The sequence below is a fragment of the Nelusetta ayraudi genome, unplaced genomic scaffold, assembly GCF_046127955.1.
Source record: "Nelusetta ayraudi isolate G7.1 ecotype Tasmania unplaced genomic scaffold, CSIRO-AGI_Nayr_v1 ptg000094l, whole genome shotgun sequence".
In the NCBI taxonomy this organism is placed as follows: domain Eukaryota; kingdom Metazoa; phylum Chordata; class Actinopteri; order Tetraodontiformes; family Monacanthidae; genus Nelusetta; species Nelusetta ayraudi.
Window position 1 is genome coordinate 3,462,924 of NW_027466144.1, and position 16,510 is coordinate 3,479,433.

The 16,510-nt window shown below is 48.4% G+C and overlaps 1 long non-coding RNA gene across 1 annotated transcript; it reads right to left on the minus strand.

Annotated features, from left to right (window-relative positions):
- Nucleotides 1-501: 501 nt before the first annotated feature.
- Nucleotides 502-6,625, minus strand: LOC142902491 (uncharacterized). Its single transcript, XR_012929103.1, has 3 exons — nt 6,527-6,625; nt 6,250-6,423; nt 502-974 (listed from the first exon to the last, which is right to left on the minus strand). It is a non-coding gene; the product is annotated as an uncharacterized LOC142902491 (long non-coding RNA).
- Between the last annotated feature and the right edge of the window lie 9,885 nt (nt 6,626-16,510).

Genomic DNA, 16,510 nt, shown 5'->3' on the forward strand with positions numbered 1-16,510 from the left:
ATTTGCTTTTTTCCCCTGAGATGATGAAGCTCGTTATTATCTGCAGGGGGAATCGAGTTTATTTTGATAAAATATTGATTTCCATTTCCCCCTCCTCTTTTCTGTACAGTTTCTATTTAGTATATTAAAATACAATTAATTCAGAAACAGAACACAGGATTAACCGATTGATGCAAATTTTGAAAGTGCTTTACCTTGTACAATAATATTAATAATAATGATAGCAGCGAAAGATAATTTTAATTGTTATCGAGCAGAGTGGAGGGATTTTATGCAGTTTGCCTCCCAGAATTGTATTAATGTATTATTCAACAGTTAATTAAAACTACATTTTCTCTGGGCTGAGTTTTATTAAATACTTAAGTGTGCTATCAGTAGTATATTTGCCACCCAATTGTTCCACTAATGTATTTTGCAATTAATCAAAACAAGAAAAAAATAAAAAACTTTTTCTTCTTTTCGGTTAAAAAAAAAAAAAATGAGGAAGAGGAAGAAGAGGAGGAACCGTGATGCGCCAGCCTTGAATGTAGATGAGTGGCAGCTCCTGCTCACCGTGCGCAGCTCGGGGAGTGTGCTGGGGCCAGACAGAGACACGGCCAGGCGGCCGCCTCCTGCCCTGTGTGAGTGTGTGTCAGTGCCGAGTGCAGAGGCCAGCGCGGATCAGGACTTCTCCTCGGGCCGCGGTACGTGAGCGGCAACGTGGACGTGCTCGGAGCAGCAGCAGCCCTGGAGGAGGCCCGGCCGCTGCACAACACTCCTCTGTTCTTTGTGTTGCGCCCTCTTGTTTTTGTCTTGCTCCTCCTGTCTCACCCACACACACACACACACACACACACACACACACACACACACACACACACAGACACAGACACACACCATCATGCGTGCACATTGAAGAGTTCTCTCCACACAGTTGGAGAGACAGGGGTCACTGAGTGGATGCTCCCAGCTGAGTGCTCCAGTTCAGCCCTGCTCTGAAACACACACACACACACACACACACACACACACACACACACACACACACACACACACACACACACACACACACACACACACACACACAGTGTTAATGACTTTTTCCATGTTGGCACCCCATACAAAGCCTTGGCACAGTTGTAGTCTGGTTTTGACTCAGGAGAGGAGCGGCTGCAGCAGTTTTGAAGAACAACAGTCCAGTATTCAAATCCAGAAATTAGGCTTTTTTCATAAGGAAAAAGAACTGAATGGCTCCAATTAAATCAAGCAATCAAAGACATTTTTTAAAAAAATTAATTTAAATAGACGTATATGTCGAACACTGTTCTTCTGCAGAGTAATGTTTCAAATTGTATTGCATTAAAGGGAAAAAACATAACGTGTTGTACATGGGCCACAGAAAATAGGCCAAGACAACATTTAAAGGCCTCTAGCAAAATACTTTTTTCTTTTTATTCAAAGAGGCTGCAAAGAGATTTAACCTCATTTATCTAAATGGAACTTTCCGTATTACAGTGATCAATAACCGGTTGTCATTTTTTTCCCCCCAAATCAAAACAAAATAAACAACTGTGATTGAAGAAGCGAGCAGAATATGGAGGCGGGCAGCTGACTGACTGACTGACTGACTGACGGATGGACTTTTCTCTCCTGGAACTTTGACTGTCTCCGAAGTGATGGAACGTCGTGGGTGGACCGATCGATCGACAACTTTGCAAAGCGCCGTCGAGCCAATTAATCCCTTAATGCCGGCGCATCGATCAAAAGAAGGGAGGGGGGTGGGGGGGGGGGAGAACGCGCACGCCGTAAATCATCTGTGTCAAAACGGGAGAAACATAACCCGGGCATGCGGCGCGGGGGGCGAGGAGGGGGCGAGGTTGCTTGCTGAGGAAGTGGAATGCGGTGGAGGGGTTGAGGGGAGGGGGGGTGGAGGGGGGCGGCTGATCCCTCTGCCGCCTCGACGTCAGGCATCCATCTACTGGTGTTATTCCTTAATCTGATTCACTCGGCCCGCCGCCTGTTGGAAAGGCTTTGGCGTGCGTGATGGATGCCACTGTCAGAAATGCCAAGGTCAATATGCGACGGAGCGGCGTAAAGAAAGGGGGGAGGGGGAGGAGAGGAGGAGGAAAAAAAGAGGAGCGGACTTTCGCATTTCCAAAGTGCTTCCTCCTGTATCATCATCTGTGCAATCTGACCTCGCCTCCCTCTGTAATAACATTCAGGGGGGAGGACAACTGCTGCGTGCGCCCAGCTCACTGGCCGCCGCTGATCTTTCAAGGAAAAGAGGAGAAAAGAAGAAGAAGGAGAAAAGCAGGTCACGAACTGGGCAGCAGAGGAGGGCCTGTGTCACTCCTGACTGTACCCAGGGCCACTGCTACTTACAGCAGGCCACTGGAAAGGCGGGGTGGCTGTCAACCAAGGCGACCGGCGGAGAGTTGGTTTTTTTAAGTCCCGACCCCCCCCGAAGACGAAAACGAGAAAAGGGGCCCCGACGTCTGACTGCCACGGAGGAGCAATTAGCCGGCGAGAGTGTTCATCGCTCCGCAAAACAGATCCCGAGTAATGAAACGTCGATTTGAGGAGAATGGCAAACCATAAAAACAAAAAAAAACAAAAAAAACCCAAAATAAAACAGGAAGCGCTCCATCCGGGAGAAACGATGTGTCAGCCTGAGTGACAGCGGCGCACGTACTTAACTTTTGGCTCTGCATTACAGGAGTCGGCAGAGCGCATCGCCATTAAAACCTAATCTGAGCCCGAGCTGTAGTAAATACTGCCAGGCTTCTTCCAACTTCTAGCAAAGTTTCAGGCTGACAGAAGTAAGGCTTGTGTGTGTGTGTGCGTTAATGGGAACCCGGTCATATTAAAAGACACTTAGGAAGTCACTTGAAGAGAATTTAAGTAAAACTCATTTGATGATACTTGTTAGAAAGCAATGAAAAAGTCAACTTTGCTTCATATATTGGGCGTTTAAAATGTTTTTTTCCCCTCCAGTCATTCTGCATTATGGATGCAGTGGATGAGTTGCCTCTCTTGTTGTCAGAGCAGAGATGTCCAATTTCTAAAGCGAGACATCCAGTTTGTGTTTTAAACAGAGTTGGGGCCACAACATGCAAGTCTGCGAACCTCCGGGAGGACAAAACCTTTTTCCATCAAACAACAAATAACATGAAACCACAACACGCAAGTCTGCGAACTAGATAGGGAATTAGAGGAAGCCGATTCCATTTTTGTGCCGTTTCCATAAAAGTTCAAGTGCAAATTTCTTCTTCAGGCAATTAAAAAAAACTGACTCTCCTGACTAAAAAGCAAAAACGCAACTTCTTCTGATGCATCAACTAGGCGAGCGAAGGTCAAACGCTCGGCGAGTGACAATTAAAAGCGCATTATTAGGCCGTATTATCTTATCATTGCCACTCAGCGAGTCGCTTAATTACTGCAGCGGCTTTAATTGGACTGCCTGATGAAGAGGATAGAGAAAACCCCCCCCCAACAACAACCAGAAGAATAACAAGCGGCGTATCAGGACGAGGCCGAAACTGCCGACGCACAGCGTGGACGTGGCGCCATCCCATCCCCCTCCCCCCCCCGACCGCCGCTGCCTACCGCCCCCCTCCTCCCCAAATCCCCCCGCAGACTGGCGGCGAGGAAATGGGCGCCAAGCCGCGGCGCGCCGCCCCCACTGGGCCCCGATGTTTCCGACTGTCCGGTGATTCACCGCTCCCGCAGGGGAGAGCGACCTCTGCAGCCACCTGGGGGACGACCACCCAGCCGCACGCTTAAATATGCTCGCAGGAAGGCAGCGGAGGGGGAGAAAATCACGTCTTCGAGACTTCTGCCTCTAGTCCTGCTCCCCCACGCCGACGGCGGCCGCCGAGAAACACCGGGAAAAAGACTTCAATTAAGCGTAATGTTAATCACTATTGGCCGGAACAAAAGTCAAGCTGGGAAATCCCTTGATGGAAATTGTTATAATTGCCCTGACGACGGGAATGAATATTTCTCGCCGCTTAATTACAAGTGACTTAATATTTAAATGTACCATTTGCCACTTTTAAAGTAGTCTTAATCACTGCCATTAATATTAAATATCTGACGTTGGGGAGTTGGCGGGGGAGCGGACAAACACCGTTCCTCTCGCCGTGCGCCTGGTTACGCGTGGCAGGTAATGCTGGAGGGAATGTCAGGTGTGCATTATGCAGGAAGGCGCCGCTGATGGGGGCCGTATAGCTCAACAAGTGGCTGGTAATAGGGGCGGGGGCACCTAACTTATAGCTCGGACATATTTCCAGAGCGGAAAGACAAGGCTGACTTGTCGACATCGAACGTGATTCTGTTGTTAGCTTGCAGGTTACAGTTGAATTAAGATACATTTCAAAAGAAAATCAGTGTCGGGGTGAAACGTGCGTCAATTGAGGAGCGACTCGGCTGGAAAACGTGACCTTTATTTCGTCAGGAAGTTAATTGTGCTTCAAGATTGCCCGCAGAATTGTATTCTTCACAAATTTAGTTCCACAATCGTGAATTTTTAGCCTTTTTTTTTTAAAATGAGCTATTAACAAAATTCGTCATCGTCGTCATGATTGAAAGAATGTGCCCCTTCATTTGAGACCAACAAGTTAATACTTTGCACAATGCGACTCACCTCTGCTCATTAGACGCTCTTCCTCTCTCCGTCCCTCTCTTCTTCCCCCCCCCTCCTTTTTTTTTGGGGGGGGGGTGATGCAGGGGTGGTCAACCCCGGCGTCCTGGCCAGCTGCCAACGGTGACACTCCCAATCTGGCCACCTAAATCACCGCCTCGTCTAATTGGCCGGATCGCCCGCTGCTCGCGGACCCCTGCCGCCGCCGCGTGGCAAAGGCCTTCTGAGGAATCAGACGCCGTTTGCAATGTCGGCGTTCGCGGCCGCCGCTCGGGGCCGGCCGGCAGCGATGAGGCGGCGGTGGGGAGGAAAGTGCGGATTTCCCCCCCTCCCCTCCAAAAAAGCGCATCGGCTTCGCATTTTTAAGAATAAAGTCTGAACGAGTGTTGTTTTTGGGGCGCAATTACTGTAATGCACACAAATCAGGGAGGCGCCAGGACACAGCGTCTCCGCCGCCGCTGTCACTTAGTGAGAGTTGACACACTGGCGGGCCGCGCACACACACACACACACACACACACACACACACACACACACACACACACACACACACACACTCTTAAGCAGGCCTTTGGGTCGCACAGTGTGAGCTAGCGAGCGAGCGAGCAGCTGCAGGAGCCGAGGGGTGGGCCGGGCCTTACGGCGAGCAGCGAGGGAGCTGTGGGGGAGGTGGAGGGAGGGAGGGGCGGGGGGTTGCTACAGCAGGGAGACCCTGAGCCAGGGGCCGCCTGTTTAATTGGAGCTCATTTACACAGCAGTGGAGCAGGAGACACCTGAAGGGCCTCCCCCTGCCTTATCAGCCCGGCAGAGATGCCATCCCCACAGTTTATTGACTTGGTTTTCTGTCATTTTTACCTCCGCTTGCGCCTGCACAAAGCAGGAGTTAGGAGGTGAAAGTTATTATTAGTAATGATCACGAGTGACATATATCATGCATCAGCAATCTGTAGGCTGCACACTGAAAGAGAAAAAGAAAAAACTCTATCCATCTATCTATATGTGTGTGTGTGTGTGTGTGTGTTCAGTGAGTGTTGACCGTGATGATACCTGCCACACCTCCCTCCTGCAGTTGTGAAAAGAAGGTGGACGGCGAGATAGAGAGAGAGGGGCGACAATGATGATGACGATGAGGCGGAGGCGGAGGAAGAGGAGGGATGAAGAGGAGGTGGAGCGAAGCCCAAAGACGGAGCGACTTACTGTAATCATAGTCGTGTTCAATCACACACCTGCTATTAAGGTGATAAATACACTTTTCCCAGCGTGAGTCCCGGACGCTGCCGACTGCTCGCCTCTTTAACTACCTGCTCTTCCTGCCTTCCTCACTCCAACCACCGGCGGCCCCTTCTTTTCAACCCATTAACTCACATTTCACCCGCTACTCACAAGACGTCCCGAAATCCGTCCCTCGCGTCGGCGGCGGCGACTGAGTAAATGCGCGGGCCCCCTCGACGGTGCGATTGGCTGAGTGCTTTTGTGGCTGTCGGCCGGTGAGAGGGAGCTGGAGGGAGGCGGGGAGGGAGGTCGAGGACATCTTTAGTCCATTAGTAAAAAGCACTATATTGCCCCCCCCCCCCCCCCGAACCCCATCTTTTTTTCCCCACTTTCTTCGCCCCCCAATTTCTGCTTACCGTAATCAGAAAAAATGGGAGTCGGTGCGTGCGTGTTGCAGCGGCGGCGGCGAGGAGCGCGTGCAGACAAAGCCTCTCGCCTTCTTAATCTCTCGTCTCGCCGTCTCAGCTCCTGCCGCCGACGAGGCCGAGAGGATGCCCCCTGCAGGGAGTCTGAGGCGGGCGCGGCGGCACCTGATAAACATTAAGCGCAGGCCGTGATACCTGAGTGTTATTATTGTTGTTTATTTATTTTATATCCCCTTAGTGGTTTTTACAGCCGCCCGCGCCGCAGCACCTGTGATGAGGAGATAATGCAGGGCTTTCGCGCGTCTTGGAGAGGATTCTTTCTTTTTTTTTCTCCTCTGTTTTCTTCTTCTTCTTCTTCTTCTTCTTCTTCTTCTTCTTCTTCTTCTTCGTGGCGGCAACATAACAACGTAATCACGCCGGTCCATTAGTGCACTTAGAGTTAGATGTCACATGCTGCGGTTCATGAGAAACAATTCTTTCTTTCTTTCTTTTTTTTCAGAATTGGAAGTGGGCCTCTTTTTTCTATTATTACTCAAGTGAGCTGTAAAACAAGGGGACAGAAAGTCAAGGTGACCACACGTGAACCAACTGGTTGAAACAGCTTTTGTGTTCAATTCAGGATCGTTTTTAAATCATATTTTCAGCCACGTGTTTTGCAGGAAGTCCACGTTCAACTCTTTTGTTAGGGAAAAATAAAGAATCCATTTCAATTCATAGTAATTACCTCAACAAAATGAGGAATGATTATGTAATGGGTTCCACGCAGCTTTGGTCTTTGACACAATTTGAAGGGAAATCCTATGAATGGTTGCAGTCACTTACACAGCATTGCCAGGCCTCGTGTTTGGCTTCCAGGGCTGCCGACTCGGCTTGGATTAGCTGCAGACCCGACTGCGGCCCGGGCTGTAGAGCGGCAACATCTGTCCAGTGTTCGATGAGTGAGTTCTGGACTGGAGCCCGGAGTCGATATCTGATCGGCTTAGCCCTCTTTCATCCACAGGCAACTGCAAGACAGGAAATAGAGCCAAAGAAACAACTTTTGAACCCTTACCAAAAGAGATTCTGCAAGATGGACTCGCTCCCTCCTTCCTCTTTTTTGACCACATGGAAAGCAAAAAAAAAAAAGAAAAAAGAAAAAAAAAGGCTAAGCATCTTTCATCCTTCTGGCAAGGAACACACCCACCGAGCGTCAAGCCTCAGGCATAATCAAAGACCTCGGGGATGTGGACAAAGCCAATCAGATCAATAGTGAGAGCACGCACAAGTCGGAGAGCTGCTCCTCCTGCTCCATGTGTGTTTTGGAAGACATTAAGTCGCGCAGAGATTGTCGCGCAAACATAATCTTCTCCTGAGTAAATGGGCTAATAGGATTCCTGTGATCGGCAGAGTAACAATATTGTGTTTGGGCAGCTCCTAACGCCTTGGAACAATATTATGAATGTTTTCGCGAGTGAAAACCGCAGAGACGGCTACGGTGTAGAAGCCAAACTCACCACCCCCCCTGCCCCGTGTTATTGAAAAAAATGGAAAACCTGCTTTGAAACGTGAAGATCCTGTGTACATTGTTCCCGAAAAATGTTTCCCTTCGGCTCCTCTGAGCTTTCAAAGAAAAATCATAACTTTTTGCGGTCACGGTTCAAAAAAACCATCCCACTCTGGAACATCTGAGAGTGGCAGAATACGCACCCCCCCCCCCCCCCAAGCTCCAACCCTTCCCCTCTCTTAAAATTGCACATGTCACTGATTGAGTTGCAAACTGGCCAGGACGAGAGACGCGTCTGGAGACGTGGGGAGGCTGCCGTCTCCCCCGTCTCCCTCTCCAAACCTACCCTCCAGATCCCCACTTTATCTGCCCATCTATCTATCTATCTGTCGGCCCGAAGTGGAATTCATCATTTGGGGCGATGGGGGCTCGCCGCCGCGTGATGAGCGTGCGGAGCTGGAGCGCCGGGGCCCGCTATATCACCGCCAGTGAATGAGCGACCTCGCTGTGACCCGACCGGGGGAGGAAAACACATGTTCTGCTGGTCTTGGCAGGCTGGCAACCTGCGGAGAGGGTTGGGAATTCCTTCCAGCGGGAGGGATGGAGGGATGGAGAAGGTGGAGGAGGAGGAGAAAGAGGAGGCGCATGAGGCACCCTGACATTAGCGTTAAGGTGTTGTTAGCATGCCGTCGCCTTTGTCAGGCGCGGCGCCGTCCCGCCTGATGAGGCGTCGGCGAACGGACAAAACACATCGCCGGGGTGTTTTATTATATGTGGCGGGGCTGAAACCCAGGCAAGCATGTGCAAGAGTGTTAAAACTCCGCCACAACCTGAGACTAATAGACATTTACCATGAAGCCGTAAAGCCTTCGACATCTCCTGCGACGTGCTAATCCCGCGTTTCCCGCTAGCAGCCCTGCGAGCTCTGAGGCTACCTATTGTTTTTTTATTACGTGTCGAGCTCCCCCTCCCACCCCAGCCCACCCCACCAACCTCTAAATCCTGCAGAGAGCCGCTTGGTCCACCCTGGCCTCTGTTCGTACTGAGCCCCTACACCAGGGGGCACTAACGGGTTGCCCAAGGGCACCAGGTAGTCCCCCAGGCCCGCAGGCCTGTTCAAAAAAGATCGCACAACTGTTGAGCTGCGTCTAAAATTCATCCTTTGTGCAAAATGTCCAACTTGCCCATTTCTTCTTCGCCTGAAATTGCAATAATTCCTGCTGTGAGTGCGTACAGTTGCACTCTGCACACGTAGACGTGCAGGCTTTTAGTGCGCACGTGTTGGTTTTAGCGGGGTTGCTCGACTTAAATTTGGAGCGAGTCGGCGCCTCAGTCGCCACCCAGCTGCGTTTCACTGTCAGGCTGTTACAGACTGTGGCGAGGGGGCCTTGGCCTCATGTCTGGACATGGAAGCGGAGAATGCAGAGAGAGGAGAGACGGCATGTGGCAGCGGAGGTATGGATGGCTGCCGGAGGGCGTGGCCACTGGATAAAGACTCCGATTCGTGTTAAGGGGGGCTGCGGGATGGAGGGGGGAGTTGTGTGTGTGTGTGTGTGTGTGTGTGTGGGGAGCGGGGCGGGGGGGGGTGGCTTGCTGGACTGGAGGCGGACCGCATCGCCCCTTTATTTACTTTGACCCCAGGGCTGCAGGAGGCCCGGGGAGGGCACATGCCAAACTCCCCAGGCGGGCAGAGCCTCCTCAGCCTCCCTCTCACCTCTCCGCCCGCCCCTCCGTCTCCGGCCAGATATATGTCTGTTTGTGGCAGGGCTGCATCGGAGGCGGCGACACTGCTCTTTTCTAAGCCACGCTGTCTGGGTCAGGCGCTGCACATCATCCTTCAAAGTGTTGCTCAAGTGTGACACTCCCGAGGTCGGGTCACTTTTAATTTTTTTCTTTGACAAGCATAAGTAAAGCTATATCATTGAAAAATGGCTCTGTGTTTAGTGCCAATCAACGTCATCAATTTATTTCCAAACTTGCTATTTGACAGCACACCGCCGATGGTTTACAGAGAACGGACCCAATAAGAGAAAATACCTTGCCAACAGCAGTTGTGTGGGGTGAGCAGCCTTGTAGCTGTCAGAGGTCAGAGGTCAAACTGGTTGGAGAGCACCGCAAAGGCGACAGGAACTCCAGTAACCACTGGTTACAGCCAAGATATGCAGGATGGCCTCTCCGAACACACCGGCAACTTTATTATAATTGCAAGGTGCCTCATAAAGTGGCCGGCCGCTCAGTGCTTCCCCTCCATTCACATTTCATCAAAAAAGCAAACACACACAAACTTCAATCCGCCACAAGCTACTCCGCCTTCGCGCTGGAGGACATTCGGAAAGGAAATGAATTTCCAATTTGCGGGCGACACCAACAAGACGCATTAAACTTTAATCTTAAATAAATGTGACACGTGCTATTGGAGGATGCTTCAATTTTTTTCCTTCCTCCTTTACAAATGCGGTAGGGCTAATTGTTAAATTATGCACGAGGCCTCATCAATCCGGTCCCGTAATAAACTCACAATTAGTAGTAGGGATGCAGGATGATCTCAGGGATCAGAGACGGGAGGGGGGGGGGGGAGAGGAAAAAAGGAGCAGCGCCTCTCAGGACGTTAATTATTCAAATAAGGCGACGTGTACCTGTGCCTGATGTCAGCGTCGTGGCACGCCGGTAATTATTGCCATGGTAATAGCATCACCACGGTGAGTCGAGGCGCGGTTTATTTAGCTGAGGCAATTAGACGGAGTGATTAGAGACACAAACAATAATTGCAAGTGTAGGTGCGTTTTTCACTTTTAGTGACTTTTTTTTTGGGGGGGGGGGAGACGAATGGGAACATTCCACTTTGACACACACGCATACTGTTATTCCACAGTTGCGCTAATGTTGTCATTATTAAAGCACGTCTTTAGCATGAATTAAAGAAAAAGGGATTTTTTTTTTTCATTTAATGTCCAAATAGGATAATTTGGATGAGACTAATTGCAAATAAGCAAACAGTGCACGTCTACGATGCAATATTGCAGATTTAAAGTCAATCTTCCTCGTTCCGATGGGCCCGACTGCAGCGATGAGCCCGACAACGACGGCATGAACCTTTTTCTTCCAGGGGATTTGGACTCGTGTTTCGCCCCGGGTGGGAGGCGGCTAATTGATTGTCAAATGGCGGCGCTTTGCGCCGAGGGTAACTAAGATGACTCCGGGGCAAAACGTGTCGTCCCGATCGCGGTGCCCTCCTGCCCAGCGAGCTCAGCGGAGTCAGTCGCGGCACAGCGGCGGCGGTGTTGCCCCCCCCCTCCCCCCCGTCCGAAGACGATGCTCGTGTTTCCATCACAGCTATCGCTCAATATCTTCACGCAGGGCAAATTATGGCGCCCTCAACCGAGCGTAAAGCAACAAAGGGAAAGCCATATGGATATAAAATAAATTGAAAAGCCTTTCTGCAAGGACTTCATAACTCCCAAATTGTCTTTTATTGCGGGATTGTTATTTCTATTTTTGGGTGGGGGAGGAGCGGGGGGTTTAATCACGACTTTAACGGTTTCGTTCAGGGCCTGAAGGACGGAAAGAAAAGTTCCGCGCGAGACGAAAATGGGCGCAACACCCTACGACACAAAAAAAAAAGGATCTGTGGCTGTACTGTAAAAAGAAAAAGAAAAAGAAAGACGAAAATAACACAATGGCATAGAAAGTTGGAAGCTGGCGACAGAAATCCATCCGCTTCCCGGGAAGTATCGGGGCCGTGAGCGGAGCTGCTGGGCATCCCGCGAAAAATTTCCAGCTTCCAGCGCGCAGCTCGCCGACAGGCCCCGGCGTGGGCCTGCGGTTGCCAGGCGCCTCCTGAGGTGACTCTATCAGAGCCAGTCGAGCCTGAAATCAATCACTCACACCCATCAAAAGGCTGCCCCCGCGCCGCCATTGTGGCCCGAGCCATCTGGGCCGCCGCTCGCCGTCTGCATTTATCTCTTCGGACTCTGACTCAGAATTGACGGCGCACCGTACGAGCCAGTGACAAACATCGGCTGGGTGTCTGTATCTGAACGCAGGGCGGGGTCGAGCTCGTCGCCGTCGCGTCCTTGCACCCTTTTCGCAGGATTCTCCCGCAGGTCCGGCCCCGTCAGCATCGTCTGTTCCGACTGGTCTTCCAGCATGGGGGCCGTTTCTGCTCTGGACCCTGGGTTTGGGCGCTGTCCGTAACTGCCTAGTTGAGTCCAGTGGAGCACTGCTGAGTATGTGTGTGCACGTGCATGCAACTGTGTGTGTGTGTGTGTGTGTGCGGGGAGTCTGCCATTGGAGGGCAGTAGAGCACCAGCACATTCATCTCCATTAAAAGCGGCTCTGTTAGCAGGGCAGTCCGAGTGTGCTGCTGAAAGGGATGTGAGGAGCGGAGGCTCAGGCTGTGGGGGGTGAGGTGGTGGTGGTGGTGGATCTAGGGGGGTCTGGACGGGTCAGGGCCGTGCTGGACCCCGGAGGCTTTATGGACTCGCCTGCAGCTCAGTGCAAGAGCTCGGCCACGGGTTGAACATGGGGGTGCGTCAACAGTATGTAAAGTGAATTTGCCCAATAACTGCATTTAGCACTGCGTCGACATAAGTATAAAAATATACACACGCGCACACACACACATATATGTATATATATTCATATATACATACATACACACACAAATATATATACATACATACATACATACATACATACACACACGTACATATATACATACATACATACACACACATATATATATACATACATACATACACACACACACATGTATATACATACACACACACACATGTATATACATACATACACACACATATATATATATACATACACACACATATATATACATACACACACACACACACACATATATACATACATACACACACACACATATATATACATACATACACACAAATATATATATACATACATACACACATGTATGTATATATATATATATATATATATATATATATATATATATATATATATATATATATATATATATATATATATATATATATACATATACAGACACACACATATATACACACATACACACACATACGTATATAACCTGTCTTTTAGACAGAGCTAAACAAATGCTGTTCATTACTTTATTGATTTCACCTGGGTAATTGGGACACAGTCATCACTGCACCTGGTCAAATGATGCTGTTAAAGATGACTAATTAAATATGAATAATTCAACTTTTATGGGAAACAATGCAATTATACAGATGGGTTCACCTGTCAGTCACGCCGCCCTTAAAAATGAGACAACTTTGCAGATTTTCAGGCCATCCCTCCTCATCAAGGTTCTCCTCTTTGAGCAAACATTTCCCTGCCATTTTTGCTGGGGGACGGCTCAGGTCAGCAGCCACTGACATTCAGCAGTGCAGCTAGAAAGCCTTTCAGGAGGAGAAAGTCAACTCTTCCTTTTAATATATATAGAGAGACATTTTTATACCCTGGCCATGGACTATTTAATCCCTTTCTCAATAGCAATTTAACAGTACGCGAATAAAATGGTGTTACCCATCAGCTTCATTATCACGTGTGCTTCATAAATCTCCCCCATATGCGTTTGCCCTGTAATCTACTTTAGTTTAATATGATCCCATAGTTTCATACTGTTATAACCTCATGATTAAGCGAACAACTCTCTGAAAGTCATTCCTGCACTGGCTTCACTGAAATAGCTGTGACATAAATTAAATATGAACGTAGGATTTCTGGCAGGTGATTGCTTGTTCTTCATGATCGATTAATGTCAATTTTTTTTAATGTAATGTTAATTCATTTAATGTAATATGAAAGTTGTGGTCGTCACTAACAATTCTGATTAAGAGTTGTGTTTATTTTTAATACTTATCCAAGAATAATCCGTTCAATTTCCACTTAATTTCTACACAGTAGTGATTGTAGTAATACAAACATCTGGATGTCATTTTAATACACATGGCAAAGTATAGTGGCAAAAATGTTGTGTTATTTTTGCTAACAGGTGATCTAATTTATTGACTGCAGGGTGAGATAAATTAACTGGTGGCAGCTATGAATTTAAATGAAAAAAATATTTACACACTCCGAGTTGAGTATCAACTTCAAAACAAAGAATCAAGAAAAATATACAGCATCAAAAGAAAATAAAACTAAGGAACAAACACAAAACATCGGGCTGGGCTTGTTTTGTGCATTAAAGTAGTTCTCAATTCACTTAAAACGAACCAGGACCGAGAAAAAGAAACAACTTTCATCTCAGGAAGAAAACACATGTTTCTTGTTTTATGCCTCCGCATTAACGTCCATGTTTTCTCCATTCCATTTAGACAGAGAGCTGGGATGTCCCAGTCCCGGGTGCAATGTCCCAGACCTTGGCCCGGCTCTTTTATGTAAACAGAAACTCCTCGCTGTGAAGGGGTCCCATAGTTAAGAATTCCACTTAGAGAGGCGCGTCAACGTCGGCGGCGATAGGGGGAGATTCATGTTCCTGCCCTCCGCCTCAGAGCTCCTTCGTGTAGCTCTAAATGCGTCCGCAATACCCAGTTGGCAGAGTGGAGGCGCGGTAAACAATTTAGACTCTGCAACAAACTTGCCAAGCTTTTATTATTATGAATTTATATTTTTGTATGTTATTTTTTCTGAGAGAAAATAATCTTATTATGTTTTAATATTTCACTGACTTTAGGGTTTTTTCCCCACTCTTATTTTGGAAGGACAGGGTCAGTTAGTCTGTTTAGTAGCAGGGATTTGTGCCTTACCAAGTAGGCTGACTATATGTACATATATATGTACATTTACACACACACACATTTGAACACGTATATACTTTCTATGTGTGTGTATGTATATGTATATGTGTATATATATATATGTATATATATATATATATACATACATACACAGACATAGAAAGTATATACGTGTTCAAATAATAATAATAAAAATGACAGTAACAATTGATATACATGCTGCATATTTCCATTATTTATGCCAAGTTAAATACTCTGACTTGCAGAATAGTAAATGCAAGTGTAAATAGACAGCATGGATTAGATCTCAGCATCTTCAGAATCTACTTTGCAAATGTTTGTCTTTACTCTGCATATTTTTATTCCCGCCAGTTTTATTTCCTCCTTCGCTCGGCCGCCTTTATTTAAGCCACGCCAGCCGGATCCAGCAGGAAAGTGGAGGAACGCCGCGTGACGACGCCGGCGTATTCCAAACACTTTACCATGTTTACCAGCGCCCGGGGCTGAAAAAGGACCTTTTTATTTCCCTCCTGCTAATTGTTTGATTTCCTGTTGCCGCTGGGGAGCTCCTTCTTCTGCAGGGGGATAAAAAAAAATAAAAAAAAATGGAGGGAGAGCGAGGGAGAGCGAGGGAGAGAGAGGAAGAGAAGGCCCACGTCGGGGCTCAGGAGCTCGCGCTCGCTGCCACTTCATTTGTCTGAAACTCTGCGACGCCTCCGGGGCTATCCCCCCTCGTCTCTCTGGAGCTTTGGCGGAAATACCAAACAGTGACATCTCCCGGCGTCTGTCTACCAGCTCCCGTTCTGATCATCTCCATGTTTTGTTTTGTTCTGTTTTTGTTTTTTGTCCTTTTTTTTTTTTATCTCGGTCTCCCCTCCTCCCCTTGTGCTGCGTCAAGCTGTTACAGACGCCCTCTGTTAGTTTTCTCAAGGCCTCACCTCCCAAGTTTCAGGACAAGTCTGTGTGTACGTCAAGGAAAAAACAAAACAAAAAAACAACAAAAAAAAAAAAAGGACGTTCAGAGGCGTGTAATGCCTCATCGTAAATCTTGACTTTTAACGTGCAAAGGGAGGGGTTGGCTTCGAGTGCTGCGGGGGCTGTTTGTGTCGGTCTTCATCGTGTCATCAGTCAGGTTTTTTTGCATCGAGACACAGAGAGATACAATCCCGATCTGGGCTTTGACTCTGGCAGGTGGGGGTGGTGGTGGAGGAGGGTGTGTGTGTGTGTGTGTGTGTGTGTGTGTGTGTGTGTGTGTGTGTGGGGAGGGCTTTAAAAAAAGTTCCTGATTGTAAGCTGCTGTGGGAGACGAGGAGCGGCGAGGGGAGATTCTCTCTCTCTCTCTCTCTCTCTCGCCCTGGTTTGTTGGTGCATTGTGAGCTTCCTTCTGGCCGCAGCGCCACATGGGGAGCCGGACTCACCTACCACTGTCGAGTCACACTGTGCCATTCTCATGCAAATGGGCGTTAATCAACTGCACGGGGAGATTGTTTTAATCGGATTGCCGCTCCTCCGCTTTGTTTCGCCTCTGCCTCCAGAAGTCGGGGAACAAAAAGTGCCATTGTCACGTGGCGGTAAGCCAGTAATTCCTCTCGCAGCTTTTTGACGTTCGCACAATATCCCCGGCCGACGGGACGGATACTCGGCGGGGAACGCCGCGCTGCTTAAGGTTTTTTTTTTTTGGGGGGGGGGGGGTTCCGCTTTTTTGTGCGACCTCACCCCTGAACCTGGGCGCTGTCCTGTTGAATTAACTCGAAGAGAGGCCGCATAGCTTTGTGCTTCCGCCGCTCCCACATGTTTTCAACGTCTCCTCGGCACTTCCAACGCGGTATTTATAACGCAAAAACACACACAAAAGGATGTTGTCTGGCCAGGCTGAGAGACAATGCTGCTCTTTATCCAAAACTACGAATTAAAGTTCCCAAATCACTCAACCAATGTTCTTACACAATAGTACACAATGGTAAACACAGAGCTAAACTGCTAGTTGTACAGACTGGACTTCTATGTC